Below are 16,506 nucleotides of genomic sequence, written 5' to 3'. Positions count from 1 at the left end.
TATGACTGAAACATTCTGCTGTGCACTAGAAATTGACACATTTTAAATGACTATACTTCAATAAAAAAAACATGCAAAATTAAATAATATATTATTTTAGGATTCAAATATGGTTAAATAAGTTAAAACAAAAATGTCAAGATTAAAGCTACATGAGGAGTGCAGAGGGAAAGAATGGGAGAGGTTTTCTCTGATAGAAAATTCAAGGCATACAGCATTAATAGGGGTTAGAAGAAACACCTTATTGTAATAACAGAATCAAGCTACTAAGAAGATGCAACTAGTATAAACCTTTTTACACTGAAAAAATACTTCAAAAATATGTGGAGTATTAACTGGCAGACTTACAAGGAGAAATTGACAAAACTATCACAGTGGGAGAGTTTCACATGTATATATCTGAAACTGATAGATCAAGCAGACAGAAAATTACCAGATATTGAGAAGATGCAAAAAATGCAAATAATAAACTTGATCTAATGCACACATATACCCACGTTCCTTCAGAGAAGAAATATGGAATATATATATGGTTTTCAAGCTCACATAACAACATTTACAAAAATTTATGATGTACTAGTTCCTGAAGGAAATCTAAACACATTTTAAAGAACTGATACATGTAGGCAACTTCCTGTGAACACATTGCATTTAAAGGATAGATTAAAAAATATATGATAGTTAGAAACCATGTGTTTTGAGGTTAAAAATATGAACTACTAAATAAATTAATAATAAGTAAAAAGCATAAGAGAAATCATACATATTTAATATTAAATGATAGTGAAAGTAAAAATATTAGAATGATATGCACGGCAAAGTATCATTTATGTAAATTAAAATGTAAAACAGCACATATTTTAGAGCTAAATGCATATGTAGTCAACATATTTAAATAAATCAAAATTATATTTATCATCCTGAGTATTGAAGTAGGAATGGAGGGGATTGGAACTGGGGAGATACACACAAGATACTACAACTCTGATTTTTAAGATACAAAAGAAATGGAAAATAATTAAGATTTATTTAAGCTGGGTGGTCATTATATAATCTAGTATTATCTCAAATTTATGTTTCAAATATTTCATGATAAAAACAAAATTAAAATAGGAGAGGGAAGATGCATTTTACATAAAATAATATGTGTATTTTTGTTTTCTGGTGGGAATAAGAGATAATAAATGTATTTCTTAGAACTTTATTTTCCTTTCTAGGAACAGGGATTTGCTTTGAAAATTGAAGGGACTTTAAATTGATACATGCTATAAGGACATGGCAAGTGTGAGACATTTTATGTTTTCTTATAGTGTTCGTTGCTTTTTTCTGATGGATGTTTTGTAATTCTTCTCTTTGATGAGGAACAATTTAGCTGGATATAGCTGAATATGACAAACAGAATGGAGGTACATACTCGGCTTAGTTTATGGATGGCTGTGGGTTGTACTTGGTTATAGTAAAATATTGGCCAGAGTGGAAAGAGAGCAGGAAGCTGTGGCCATGCGGACAAGGCTCTTTATGTGAGTTCACTTTCTCATGTCCCCTTTTGTTATTGGTGGTCAAACTACAAGGGTACAGAGTTAAGGGGATGGTTTCAAGGGACAGGGCACTCAGTATACCTCTAATTCCTTCCTGAGCCCAGTGCCAAAAAAGAGTTATTTCAGCTCTTACAGGTTTAGGCAGCTCAGTGGGTTGGATGTTGTGGTATTGGTTAAGGTGTTTTAATAATAAAGAGTTTAGATATACCGGAGTTTTCTTGGTATTGTCTGTTTGTATGTAGCTTGTAAATGTACCATGACAATAGACAGCTGGTTGAGGATTCAAGAAGGTGAGGTCTGTTCAACATTTCTTTCATCCCAAAATATGACAAAGAGGGACCACTACCACGTTTTTCTTAGAATTCTCTCCTCTTAGCTACAGATCTACTTCTCTTTCCAGAGTCTCCTGCAGTCTACCAGCTTTTTAGTCTCTCCCTCTGAATCCTCTTTCTCTAATCCCTCTCTAAATATTTATATACTCTAAAGTTTTTCAACCCTCTTCTCTCCCTATAATTTTTCTGTGGATGGTCTTACTCTTCCACCTTTGACTTCTAAATGCTGTATCCCTAATCATATTTCGAGACTTGTATATTCAGCTGTATGTCACACAAATTGTCTCGAACTGAATTAATTACCCTGTAACCCTGACCCTAATCTTCTTTCTATTTACATTCATTTTTCTGATTAAAGACATGGTGCTTTCTACTAAGCATATCAAGCTAGTAACCTAGTAACTCTCAGCACATAATTCCCTTGACTAAACATTTTTAGGGCACCCTTATTGTCTGCAATATGAATTGTATGTTCCTTTGTTTAGTATTAAAGGCTGTCGTAATTTGGCTCCGGCTCGCACTTGATTCCTGGCATTCAGTCTGCTCCTGCTTCCTATCATGTATCCTACGTTCTAGCTCTACTACACTAATTCCTATTCTCTGAATCGTTAATAAACTTGGATACTCGTTGGCATTTGATGTTGCTATTTCATCTGCCTGGAATTCCGTTAGGATTCCAACCATACACCATTTGTTTTGTGAACACATACTCAATTCTTCAAGACCATGTTCAACGTTAATTCTTCTATAACACTTACCTGCCCCTGATAATAAATCATCACTTATGATATTTTTGGCTTTTGGAGCTGGATTTGTTTTCTTTTGGATGGACCACTATGTTTAGCCCAGCTCCAATGAAACCCAGTTTATTTGAGTAAGATGATACATCTTATTTCTAATTAAATCTTTAGCTAGAAAAATATTTTTTAGCTTTTTTGAAATACACTTTTAGCACTCAAAAAAACATATACAAGATGTTTTATAACACTACTCTCATTTAATGAAGAAGTGAATTTGTGCTAAATGAGTATATGTGAGAAGACTTTGAAGATTATTCTGGGAGTAGCTAAATGGCTCCCGTTTTGTTAATTAAGAACACTGAATTCCAAACCAGTCTTTAAAATTGGTCACTAAAATGTAGAAGTACATTAGTATATAAAAAGTAGAATCTAAAATGCAGAACAAGAAAGACTGAGAACATTAATCTTAATTAGACCCTATCTAAACTAAATAAACCTTTTTTTTTTTCAGAGTTAGTCAATATGAGTTGTAGATGCAACTTCAGAACATAATGGTCTAAGGAATGTCATCATGATCTGAGAGGTCAGATAAGAAGTAAAGACAGAGCAGCCAAGGGAGTGCTTGAGAAATGAGAACCTTAGATGAGAGCTCTGAGAGAAGACTCAGAGACTCTGGTTCTACCCAATTCTTTGGCTTCAATAACTTGGAGCAATCTGGCCCATATTTTGGTTACTCTGGGGCTTCATTAAACACGTCTACATACTTGATGGGATTTTGTCTTTTCTTTTTCTCTTAAGTTTACATGTTCTGTCTGAAGCCTCTAGACTTGGTACAAAAGAGAGTTAGATATTTTAGTGATGATTTTCAAATATCAGAGTTGTTGCCAAAAGTTAGATCATCTATATATTTCTCTATGAACACACAAGGAAGATGTAATGTAGAATGACAAAATTATTTTTAAAAAGAAGTAGTTTTTATAATATACAATTTCTTTTTACACATGGTACTTTTTAGTGAGGCCTAAGCAGATGGAAAGAAAAAAGTAACCCTCCAGTACAGTTTCAATAGGATGACTTTATCCTATTTTGTTTGGAATGTTCATCTCCACTAAAACCTTAACTCTCTCATGAGTTCATTAATTTATAATAAAGGGATTTCCTATATTAGCTAGCTTGTACTTTATTTGGCAGAATTTGGATTTTGTTAGGTAATATTCTGTTAGTCATGTCTCAGTTAGCTTTATTTTCACAGGAAAATTAACCTATATGCCATATATAGAGAGAGACAAACAAAATAAGTAAGAAAAGGCTGAATAAATGTTGGCAGGCAGAGCATTTGTACATAGAAAATTCTGCAAAATTTCTGAAAGTAGAGTACTTTAATATTCTTCTTCTTAGTAATTGTAGATAATGTTGGTAATAGGTCACTCTTCCTATTTGTACTAACATTAATATTCTGCTATAGCCACTATCTCATCAAAATACATTGGTCATTTTCATCTCTGCACTGCTTTCTCATTGTGCTGTTAATTCACACTACCTTCTATGTCTCTAGTTGCCCAAATTCCCCCATCCTTAAAGATTTCTTATAAGTTTGAGTGGACTTCTCCATGAGTCTTTTGTCACAACTTTGTCTCTCTAATATCAGATGCCATTTTTACCTGCCTATGGCATACAGCAGAGCTTCAAAATGAACTCATATTGCTTAGGTATTAAGACTGTTTTCACTATAACCAGCTGAACTGATGGAATCTGTGACTTGATCTACTCTCCTCTCTTTCTTTCTTTCTTTCTTTCTTTCTTTCTTTCTTTCTTTCTTTCTTTCTTTCTTTCTTTCTTTCTTTCCTTTCTTTCCTTTCTTTCCTTTCTTTCCTTTCTTCCTTTCTTCCTTTCTTCCTTTCTTCCTTCCTTTCTTTCTTCCTTTCTTCCTTTCTTTCTTTCTCTTTTAAAACAAGCTCTGAATGGTTTTATTAAAGAAAAATTGTGCACAGTTTACTTTTCACCAGTTTGTTCTGGCATGCTCCTAATGGTATCAGAACCACCTGGATCAATGAAAGCCAGTGTGCATACTCCAGTATTTTCCACACACTATACCCAGTTCAATATTATGGCCACTGTAGCAATGGACACCAGTTTTGGCCAATATGGCATAATACTCTATTTTAGATTTCCTTAAAGCTGGGCAGTTGTTGGTAAGGATGACCGGTTTTGCTTTGCCTTGTCTGATCATTTTCAGAGTCTGCTCATACCCCAGCACATACTTTCCACTTTTCATAACGAGTTGGAGTCTAGAGCTGATCGACTCCAGAGACTTTTTCATCTTCTTTGCAGCCACCATCTTCCTGCCTTAGGTGTGGGACGAGTCCCAACCAAGAGCAGCCGACAAGATGGCCAGGGAACAAGAAAGACTGATTTCTGAATTAAATTGACTTTCCCTGATCTTCACTTCAACTTGACCATAGCTTTGAATCATGTCTTGATATTGATGTACTAGCATTAGAAACCTGGGACTACTGCAAGTTCCTCTCCCTCATTCACAGCAGTCATTTAGCAAGTCCTTAACTCTTTATCTGTTCTCTTCTCTTTATCTCTGCCAAAAATAGTGTAGTTGAGGCCATCACCTCTCTTATCCACACTGCCAGCAAGTCTCTTAACTAGTCTACTTACTTCCAGTGTTTCCCTCATCCAGTCTGTCCTTTACATTGTTGCCATGGTTATTCTTCTAAAATACACATTTGATAATACTACAGCTCCACCCTCCCTTAAAACTCTTCTTTCGCTGTCTGTGGCACTTAGAACAAAATCTACAGCTCTTTTTTTAAAATACAAAATTATGACATATAAGTTTATGATCCATCAGTTATTCTAGATCATCTTATCTAAAGCCAGCTCCCTTGTTAGATTCTATTATAGTACTTTAAGAAACTTTTCATCATAACACTAATGTAGTTAATCATTTACATTATTACAACCTTTTCTTTAAGAATGTAAACCTCATGAAGGTAAAGTCCTCGTCTGCCTTGTTCTCTGTTGTATTCCCAGTGCCTAGATTGGTACCTTTAAGCTTCTGTTGAATGAATATGTGTGTGTATATATGTAGGTATGTATGTATGCCTTATCTTCTAACCTCATCTGTAGCCGTTTCCCACAAATGCTCTTTGCTTCAGTCACAGGGAGAAAACATATTTCACTGGGAAGTCATAATGTTTCAAATTCTATATTTTCATAAATATCATTCCTTTACTTGGATTATCCTTTCTCTTTCATCTATTCCTCATCTAGTGACTCTTAATTTTCATTATAATGACTTTTCCTAAACCCCTAGATTTATACACTGTTTCAGTGCCCCCCATAACATTCTATGCTTATTTTGATTATGTAGTGCATTTTTTATATTATGTTTTGATTGTTCATTTTCTTGTCTTTTTGCCCCCCTAGACTGAGCATCTTGAGAGCAGAGACCCTGTCTTATATGTTTTTGTCTCCCTGTTGCTTTGAGGAACATAATAAGTAATCAATGAATATATATCATATGAATGGATTTTTTCCATGATCTTATCAGCTTTATATAGTGTTTCTTCTCATACTGCCTCCTTGGTATTGTTCACCTAAATTATTGAATTTACCACTTTTTTTTGGTGATCTTACCACATGTTATTAATGTGCTCCTCAATTCAAACTCAATCTAATATCTTTTTCCAGGTAGATGGTCTCAGAGTGACCAGTTGTAGGAAGATTTTCTCTCTTTCGGTTCCTAGTTCTTAAATAAGGGGTTATAAAGCCAGACAGGTAGCATCAATGAGTAAAGCAGTCAATAAAGAACAATAAAGAATGGTGAGAACTATGGGGAGCTAGAGAATATACACTTCTTTGATTTAAATCGATCTGCTATTGCTTAGTTACGCTTGATTTTTTGTCATGTAGAGCCAGGGTGTTGAAATATCCTACTCTTTTAAAGAGAAAACTGGAAATCTGAATCTTTAGTAGGATGTCCTGATTTTTAAAACTCAATGCAGGCCAAACAAAGTATGTCTGAGAGCTAAATGCAGTCCGAGGTCCTGCCTATTTGCAACCTCTGTAATTTAACCCTTATGAAACTTTTATAATAGATATAAAATGCCTGGGACCAACTATGCTTCCTTGTCTGATTGTACAACAATCTTACATGGGCTCAAAACTATTCTTTCCTCCCTAGAAACTTACACTATGTTGCTTTGCACTCTGTGTATCCTGCATCCCCCAAAGATAGTAAATCTTACTGAAAATAGTCAACATATACTTCTTTTTCTATTCACAAGGATCATTTCCAAATTTTGTCTTATCAAAGTATTAGTTTTTATTTTAAAGGAAATCTTATGAGGGTTCTCAATATATCAAAGAATAAATGAAGAGCTGTCCTGGTTAAAGCAGAGGTGAAGATGGCAAGCAAGCCCTGCAGTGTCCATCTTTTTTTAATAAGATATCATCAAAGGCTCCCAAGGTGACTAGAGCTTTATAGATCAAGGTCTCTTAATCCCTGTGTTAGGGAATGACCTTTACATTCAGGCACTCTATAGATGTCTATAGTTTGACCCATCTATTAACAAAGTTAGATCACTCCAGAAATAGAGATATGCATCTCCAGTAGCAGCTCTGAACCACTGCTGCACATATACCAATATTTCTTAAGTGCAATCATGCTGATGAAGGATGGAGACATTTTGCTTCACAAAGCAATGTCTTTTGAATTGCCTATGCACTGATGAATCACTGATGATATTTTAGTATTGTTTTGGTTAATTGCTAAATTTTCAAATGAGTATACCCATGCCAAGATTGGATCCCATATAGAAGTCAAATTAATTTTGAAGCAAGAATGTGGTCATAACTGAAGTATTGAAAAATTATGTCTTCCAATTTGAAAGCTGTATCACCCATCAGGTGAAGTAACTTCTGTAACACAGTGACTGCTTCAGTGAGCTGATGTCTCTGAAAACATTTAAAGACTATTTTAGTGCATCATGTCAGGACTGGGGAAGCTTCATTTACATAGTGGCAGTTGTGTGTGTGCTATGTATAAATTACTTGCTGGTGAAGGGAAAGTAGTCATGTTGCCGAAACACAGCCTCCGTACCCTGCTCACCAAATTGAGACTCAAGGACAGAGTTTTGGATGAAGTAGAAAAGGCAGCTTTCTTTCTTTGCCAGGCAAAAGAGGTCTCAGTGGGCTAACGTCTCAGAGACTGTGAGCCTGCTGGGGAGAGAAAGTAGGCAGTTTTATAATAAAAGTTCAAGAGTTCAAGGGGTGGAGCTTGTTTCCATAGAGATCACATTACAGGGTAACAAATTGTTGCAAAGTTGTTCTTATTTTTGGAGCTGCAGGGTCCCCTTCCCTCTGCTGGGTATGAAGTTCACCTCTGGCTTTGGGACTATATTAATATTCTTAAACCTACAACAAAGGATGCATGGGAATGGGCTCCATGGAAAAGAGCTCTAGAGAAAAACTTGTGCAGTTTACAGTCAGATTGATAAATGCTTTTAGCCTTTTAAGCAGGCTGAGGCCTGGAATCTCCTACTGAAGGCTGAAGCCTGCAGCTCAAACAACAGGACACAAGGAAACCACAAAGGGTCAAGAGGAGGGGACTAGGGGGCAAGAGCAGGGCACTGAACATGATCCCCACACTCAGCACCACAAGGGGTTTGGGCAGACCACCCAGGCCTCCTTCCTCTCCAGCCGAGTCCTGGTCAGCAAAAGCATGAGGAAAAACCTTTAAACCTTTATAACATTAAGCAGTTACAAACACCATTACAGATATCAGATGGTCACCAATGATGACAGCAGTGTCCTGTTTGGTTACAGTTAAGGCAAGTTCATGAGCTTTGGCCAGCAAAAGAAGAGGACCTTCTGAAAAGGGGAGCAGGTAGCCACCAGAGACTTTTGAGATCCTGTGAAGACCTCTGTTCCCCTACATACAACCTCCATCCATTTGTTGAAGTCTGGAGTCCCTTTAAAAAGCAACAAAACTTCTCCACTTTCAGAGAGGCTATTTCTTATTTCCTGTGAGAAGAATTATAGAAAGAGAAGTTCACCTGCAACCTGAGCAGTATAGTCTCATTGCCAAGTACATGGTTTCGGGAGACAGATACTATGGGTTTGAATCCCTGTTCTTCACCTTAACTAGTTGTGTGACCTTAGGCAAATCACTTTACCTGTATGCCTCAGTTCTCTCTTCTGTAAAATGGTGATAATATTAACACTTATTTGAAAGACTTGAAGATTCATGTGTAATTGCTTAGATAAATAATATTACCTAATTTGCTTATGTTTTTGAACACTTTGTGCCAGTCACTGTGTTGAAAATGTGTGTGCATTCCCATGTTTAATTTTAACTACTGCTCTGTGAGGTGAATACTTTGTCTCCTTTAATAGATAAGGAGGCTGAGACACAGAAATGGTGAACTGTCTAGTATGTGATGAAGGCAGGATTCAAGGTCAAATCTGTCTAGCTTCACAGACTATGTATTTAGCTACTATATCATATTTTCCTCCTCATACTTGCTCTGGAAATGGCTTAGCAGTTTGCATTAACTGAAAAGAAGCTACCTTTCCCCAAAGGCCTGCCTTATGTCTACACTTACTCAGTTTTCATTTCTGAAAAAGCCACAATTCTGGATAAGTTTTATAGGAGAATCCCAGAAAAAAACAAAGGTATAATCTTCCCTCTGCAAGAGCCCCCTGCCTATCTGTGGTAGCAAGGCTAAATAAAATATGCATGAAAATTACATAATATTTTTAAAATATTGCAGTATGGGATAACCAGCAATTTCTGGGGTTTTTTTTCCAATAGAGAAATAAGCCATCGTTTTAAAAAACCCAAGTATCTAGACATGGTTGCAACTTATGTCTTTTCTCCTGATTTCCTCTCTTCCAGCCTAGAGTTTGAGTATAGGGAAAATAAATTATTAGCTACTTGTCTGGAGTAAAGTTTGGTTAGAGAAACATATGTATAACAATGTCTGTTCAACAAGGAGATCAGACTCAATCAGCAGTAGGTTATTACTGGAAGTACCTCAATGCCCATTTTTAGAACATCTATTTCTGTGAGAGGCAATATAGCATAGAGAAGCCCAAACTCAAATTGTGTGGGTTCAAATCCTTGTCACTTAGCTGTGTAACCCTGGGCAAGTTATATAACCTCTCTATACTTCAGTTTCTTCATCTGTAAAAAATGAATGATAATAACAGTACTTGTGCCACAGTGTCATTGTGAGGATTAAAAACCACTAGAGCAATTATGATAGTGCCAAGGGCTCAGTAAGCTCTTAATGACAACAATGATATTGATTAAAGATTTTATTTGAAGAAGCTTTTATGGTTGTGATGCTTAATTTTATGTGTCAGATTGGAGGGTGTTGAACCTAACATTATAATCAGTGACCTTTGAGTAAGCAGATTGCCTTCTATAATGTGGATAGTCTTCACCTAATCAGTTGAAGACCTGAATGGAAGAAGACCAGCCTCTTCAGCAAGAGGGAATTCTCCAGCAGATTGCCTTCAGATTTTATCTGCTCCATTGGCTCTCTTGGGTCTCCAAAATCATGTGAACCAATTCTTTATAATAAATCACCATATATATGCATGTGTGCAACTACTTTTTAAACTATAAATTTTATGAAATCTAAATGCATATTTTGTATTTCTCATTTAAATATAGCACCCAAATTATAATGTGCAAAGACTTAGTGTGAAGAATGGGAAATATCTCATTAATAATATTTTATATAAATTACATATAATATTTTGGATAGATTGGGCTAAAATATATTATTCAATTTAATCTTATCCCTTTCATTTTTAGTTTTAAAATGTGACTAGCAAAAAATTTATTTAAAATTACATATTTGATTTGTATTTATTTCTATTGACAGCACTGCCCTATACCCTTAAATATTTTCCACTATTCCCTTCTAGTGCTTGAAGTTCATTAATTAGAGATTCATTCATTTAGCTTAAGCTAGTAACCACTTTTGAAGATACCATTTTGAAGATTTGTATAGTGTATTTTACAGAGGTTCAGAGAGCTTTAGTGACCATAAACTCTTAAGAGAAGAGTCTCAAGAAATATTTGTAAAATGCCTGGGAAATATGGGTATAGTGAGTGGGCTAGGTAACCAAAGGAATAATATCTGTACATAGTTGTATTCCCTTGAATAATAATAATTGTTATTACCAGTGTAGATAACATTCATTAAGGGCTGCCAATATACCAGGCAATGTCCAAGTAGTTTGCATGTTTTATGTCATTTAATCCTTGCTATCCTGAGAGGCAAGTAGATTTACAGTTTCATCCATTACTATTGTCCTTCTGCAAAAAGGACTTCCTTTAGCATTTTTTGTAATGCAGGTCTGCTGGTGATTAATTATTTCAGTTTTGTATCCAAAAAACCTTTCTTTTACCTTCATTTTTGAAAGATATTTTTATAGGTATAGAATTTTAGTTTGAATTTTTTTCTTTCAGCACTTAAATGTTGCTCCATTTTCTTCTGCTTTGCATTGATTCTGATGAGAAGCCAACTGTAATTCTTCTGTTTTTCTATATATTGTGCATATTTTTTCTCTAGCTATGTTTAAGATATTTTCTTTATCACTAGTTTTAAACAAATTGGTAACAATATATCTTGCTGGTAGTTTACTTCTTGTTTCTCGTATTTGAAATTTGTTGAGCATCTTAGATCCATGCCTTTATAGCTTTTACTAAATTTGGAAAATATTTAGCTATTATTTCTTCAAATATCTTTCTCATTCCCTCTCAGTCCCCTTCTTTGGAGAATCCAATGACACGTATGTTTAGGCCACTTGAACTTTTATCTCAGTTTATTGATGCTCTATTTATTTTTGTTTAATCTTTTTTTCTCTCTGTTTCATTGTGGGCAGATTCTTCAACACTGGAATGTCTTCAAATTCACAAATTATTTCTTCAGTAGTGTTTAATATGCTGTTTATTCTATTCCATGTTATTTTCATCATTTATAATTTTCATATCGGGAGTTTCAATTTGGGTAGTTTTAAATATCTTCCATACATTTACTTAATATGCTTAATCTTTTCTCTACCTCTTCAATATGTGGAATGTACTTATAAAAACTCATTTAATGCCCTTTCCTACTAAGTCTGTCATGTGTGTCACTTTAGCTTCAGTTTTTTTCTTAATTGATTTTTTTTCTCATGATGGGTCATATTTTCCTGCTTCTTTGCCAGGCGCAATGATTTTACCTCATTGGTTGCTGGATATTTTTATATTCCCATATTTTAAGCTTTGTTCTGAGATGCAGTTAATTTACTTGGAAGCAGTTTGAATTTTTTAAGGTTTTTTTTAGACTTTGTTGCATGGCAAATGAACAGCCTTTAATCTAGGGCTAATTTTCCCATTACTGAGGTGTTACCTTTTTGAGTACTCTACCCAATGTCCCAGGAAATACTGAGTTTTCTATTCTGGGTGGTTTGAAAACAAACTATATCTCTCAATTTGAGCTCCAAGGATTTTTAACTGTGATCCTTTCAGGTGGTTCTTTCTCTTATTTTGGATAGTTTCCTCACATGCATGCACTAATTAGCACTCAGGTTGAAGACTCAAGGCTAACTCGACAGATGTCCTGTGCTCTCTCTTCTCTCTCTTATTCTTCCTTGCAAACTCTAGCCCCACTTAGCCTTCTCTAGTTTTTATGTTTTCAAGCCAAGGAGTAAATTTTATCTCTGGTACTTAATCTTAGCTATACTTAGAAACTTCAGTTTGTACTCTTAATTAGAGAGCTATACTGTATTTGAATGTGGCTAACGATGTGTACAGTCATGAATGTGGTCACAAAAGTGTATGTATGTTTAAATGTGTGTGCTCATATCTTGTGCGTTTATATAAACACATACATGTGTACTGCTCATCAGAGAAAGGCAAAGGAGTAAAACTAGTCATGCAAGGAGGTGAAGTACTTCCAGTCAAAATCCCATGGATGGTGTCAATGCAAACTTAAGATAGCAGTGGGAATCCATCTCTTTCATTTAGGTCCTAAGTTTGTGGAGGGATGGTAGTGGAGAACTAAGCACATTCCTAAAAACAGATTTGGTTTTTCATAACAGTGATAAAGGGGCCAAATTCACACACTGGAAAAATATACATGTTGAATTGGTGCAATGAAGTGTAGAGTTTTTTATATGCATTATATAGTATATGATGTAGGTCCTAGTTTATCATATCTTTAGATGGAGGGAAATTTTTTAAGGAAAACACACTGCAAAATGATGCTACTCCAAAAGATATACAAAGTTATCCTATTAATATTGGTGATTATTTATTGTGATTTTTATTTTTATTTCCCTGAGATTAGTGGTGTTGAGTACATTTTCATAAACCTGTTGGCCATTTGTGTCTTATTGGATGCCTATTATTACAAAAAAATGAAAGATAAATGTTGGCAAGAACGTGGAGAAATTGGAACACTTGTTGACTGTGGGAATGTAAATTAATGCAGCCACTGTGGAAAACAGTACGGAGTTCCCTCAGAAACTTAAAAATAGAACTATCATATAATCCAGCAATTCTACTTCTGGCATATACATTCAGAAGAATCGAAATCAGGCTCTTGAAGCGATATGTGCACTCCCATATTCATTGCAACATATTTCACAATAGCCAAGATATGGAAACAACCTACATGTCCATTAATGATGAATGGATAAAGAAAATGTTGTATATACACACAATGGAATATTATTAAGCTTTTAAAAAGAATGAAATCTTGCCATATGCAACAACATATATGAACCTGGAGGACTTTATACCAAGTGAAATAAGCCAGTCATGGAAAGAAAATATTGCATGATTGCACTTATATGAGATATCTAAAATAGTCAATCTCATATAAGAGTGTAGAATAGTGGTTACCAGGGACAGGAAGGAGAGGGAAAATGAGGAGTTATTGTTCAAGAAGTTATAAAGCTCCAATTATACACCAATAATAAGTTTTGGAGATGTAATGAACAACATAGTGCCTATAGTTAACAATGATGTATACACGTAAAAATTTTTAAGAAAGTAGATTTATGTTAAGTGTTAGTATCAGAATAAAACATATTGTGATTAAATGTTCCAAACACATGTCCAAAATCAAATTTTAGGCTGATTTTTCTTTTTTATATTTCAATATTTTAATATGAAAACCTCAAACATATAAATATTGAAAGACTTTTAGAGTGAACACTCCTATTTCCACCTCTTAGATCCTATCATTTACATTTTACTATTAGGTTTTGCCACATATCAATCTCTCCAACTATCCTTCTATCCATAATTCATCTCATACTTTGAAGCATTTAATAGTAAGTTGCAGACATTAAGAGCACTTTTGCCTAAATTCGAAAAGATGCATGCACTCCAATATTCATAGCAGCACTATTTACAATAGCCAAGACATGGAAACAACCTAAATGTCCATCAACAGAGTACTGGATAAAGAAGTTGTGGTTTATTTATACAACGGAATACTACTTAGCCATAAAAAAGAGTAAGATAATGCCATTTGCAACAACATGGATCGACCTGGAGGTTGTCATTCTAAGTGAAGTAAGCCAGAAAGAGAAAGAAAAATACCATATGATATCACTCATATGTGGAATCTAAAAACAAGAAAAGCCACAAATAAACATCTACAAAACAAAAACAGACTCAGAGACATAGAAGACAAGCTTATGGTTACTGGGGGAAAGGGGGCAGGAAGTTGGGAGTTTGAGATTTGCAGATAGTAACTACTATATATATAAAATAGATAAATAACAAGTTTCTTCTGTATAGCACAGGGAACTATATTCAATATCTTGTAGTAACCTATAATGAAAAAGAATATGAAAATAAATATATGTATATAAAAAAGACATGCTTCATATACACAAAATGTTATGATAACTCACGGAGAAAAAAATGTGACAATGAGTGTGTATATGTCCATGAATAACTGAAAAATTGTGCTGAACACTGGAATTTGACACAACATTGTAAAATGATTATAAATCAATAAAAAATGTTAAAAAAAAAAAAAAAGACATGCTTCAAATGCTACCACCTCCGTGAAGCCTTCCTTGAGATTCTCCAGGACAAACTAGGCTCCTTCTGTGCTCCCTAAACCTCTTTAGATGTTTCTATCTTATTTGTGTGCATATTATCTCCCTGCTAAGGCTATAAATTCTTTGATGAAAAAAATTAACACTTTTGCCTAAACACCTCAGTCTGCATGCAGTTAATTACATTTAAATGTTTTATTTTTTCTATTATTTTTCATTTTTAAGGTGAAGTGTACCATTCTGCTGTATGCATTAGCAAATGCTATAACTGTGTATATCAAATATTTGTCAAGATATTGAGCATTACCATGATTCCCCAAATTTTCCTCTTGTGCTTTTCCATTCTAACCATGCCCTCTGCTGCCAAAGGCGACACTATCCTGATTTTTTTGTCCACTATATGTTTAGTGTGCCTTTACTAGAATGTCATGTAAATGTAATCATACATTTTGTACTTCTTTGCGTAAGTCTTCTTTCACTCAGCATGTTTTTGAGAATCATCCATATTTGTGCATATGTTAGTAGCTTGTTGCTTTTTATTCCTAAATATTATTCTATCATATTAATAAATTGTATGATGTTTATCCATTCTTCTGTTGATAGAAAGATGACTAATAGTTGTAAATTGTCTAGGAAGCATTCTGAAAAGTATTTTTCACATTCATATTTGAAAATTTGCTATGCAGTGGTCAATTCAGATTTGCTGTTTTCTCACCATAATAGGGAGGGAGGCGTGGGAGTTTTTGAGCTGCCCGGTTCAAATGTATAGGGTAGCCAAACTCTACAATGGATTTTCCAGCCAAAATAAATTATTTCAAATTGTTCTTTTGGCAGAAAAATGTTTATTTTGTCAGAAAATGTCTTCTTAAAATTTGAAGAGTAATACTCTGTTATTGAACCTATCATTACAAATGAAGTTTGGGATTCCACTAATATAGATAGGAAATGATTGAGACAGAGTGTGTTTGGCTATTAAGATAATGTTAAAATTTCAGCATGTTATGTTTGAAGTGCTTGAGGGTCCTTAATATAAGACCTAAAAATAAGTAAGATGAGGGTTGATATTATTGCATTTAGATCTTTTGTGAAATTAAAACATTGCTTTTTGTAGAGTTTTGGGGTTTAGGAAGGTGTAAACTACCCTTATAGGGCATTTTATGGTGAAGAGAAAAAAGAAAGTTATGTGGTAGTAGCTTGAGAGATAGCTTAAGTTAGGAGAGAGAATTTTTACATCAGAAATATGGAGACATTAGTCATGTTGGCAGACTAAGGGGAAGGATCTCAGAGGGACAACACATAATTTAATCAACAGTCCAATGTGAAAATTTAACTTCAAGAAGGAGGATGCACACCTCTGTTTTTGGAAATAGGAAATAAGGAGGTAAGAAGGTAACAATAATTTATTCACTCTCTCTCAGGAAATCATGCAAAGGTTTGCTTTTTACCTTGTGTTTCCATGAGATCCCTGATCTTTGTTGTTGTTTATCTACCACTGAAAATGATCTTTTACTTTTACTACCTTATGTAGCCAAACTACCCCTCGATAATACCCCATCATAATAACTAAACTAGAAAAAAAAAAGATACATACACATAACACTTACACAAACACACACAGATATAGAACATGGGAAAGGAGTACAGGTGAAAATACGTTTGTGAGTCTTCCTTTATTTCATTGACTCTAGGGCACTTAGTTTTAATTAAACAAAAGTATGTGTTGGACACTGTGATATGTGCTGAGGATATACTAATAAAGAGAATACGGTCCTTACCTTGGGTGTTCGGGGCTTACAATGCAGTGAG

General features: G+C 34.6%; 1 pseudogene; it reads right to left on the bottom strand.

The window, feature by feature from the left end:
* Positions 1–4,602: 4,602 nt before the first annotated feature.
* On the bottom strand, positions 4,603–4,997 carry LOC105103137 (large ribosomal subunit protein eL30-like; annotated as a pseudogene).
* Between the last annotated feature and the right edge of the window lie 11,509 nt (positions 4,998–16,506).

This window comes from Camelus dromedarius, chromosome X, assembly GCF_036321535.1.
Source record: "Camelus dromedarius isolate mCamDro1 chromosome X, mCamDro1.pat, whole genome shotgun sequence".
NCBI lineage: Eukaryota > Metazoa > Chordata > Mammalia > Artiodactyla > Camelidae > Camelus > Camelus dromedarius.
This window is presented reverse-complemented; position numbering and strand designations above follow the sequence as displayed.